This window comes from Penaeus monodon, chromosome 21 (assembly GCF_015228065.2).
Source record: "Penaeus monodon isolate SGIC_2016 chromosome 21, NSTDA_Pmon_1, whole genome shotgun sequence".
In the NCBI taxonomy this organism is placed as follows: Eukaryota; Metazoa; Arthropoda; class Malacostraca; order Decapoda; family Penaeidae; genus Penaeus; species Penaeus monodon.
The window spans coordinates 28,899,164-28,899,511 of NC_051406.1; positions in this window are offsets into that span (position 1 = coordinate 28,899,164).

The following is a 348-nucleotide window of genomic DNA, read 5'->3' on the forward strand; positions in this document are numbered from 1 at the left end:
TCACCCCCTAAAAAATTTTTTTTCTGCGTAAAATTTATTATTGTTGTTACCAAAAACAAAAAGTTTTTGGAAACAGTTTTTTTAATTAAATTTTTTTAGAATTTTTGTTAGAAATCGGAATCTTCATCTGAAAATAAAGAAAAAAAAAGGGGCCCTTTCAAAAGTGAAAAGCTGAAAATTCTATTAAAACAAGATTTTCCCTCAGTTGTCTTTTTCTGTTTCTTTTATTGGGAAACCTTCCACACTAAAAATCTCTTGTCCAACCTTCCTAAAAAAGCAAAGATTTTTTTCCCAAAAAAGCTAAAATGAGGATAGTTAAAACCTGATACCCCCTTTAGTTTTAGGGAG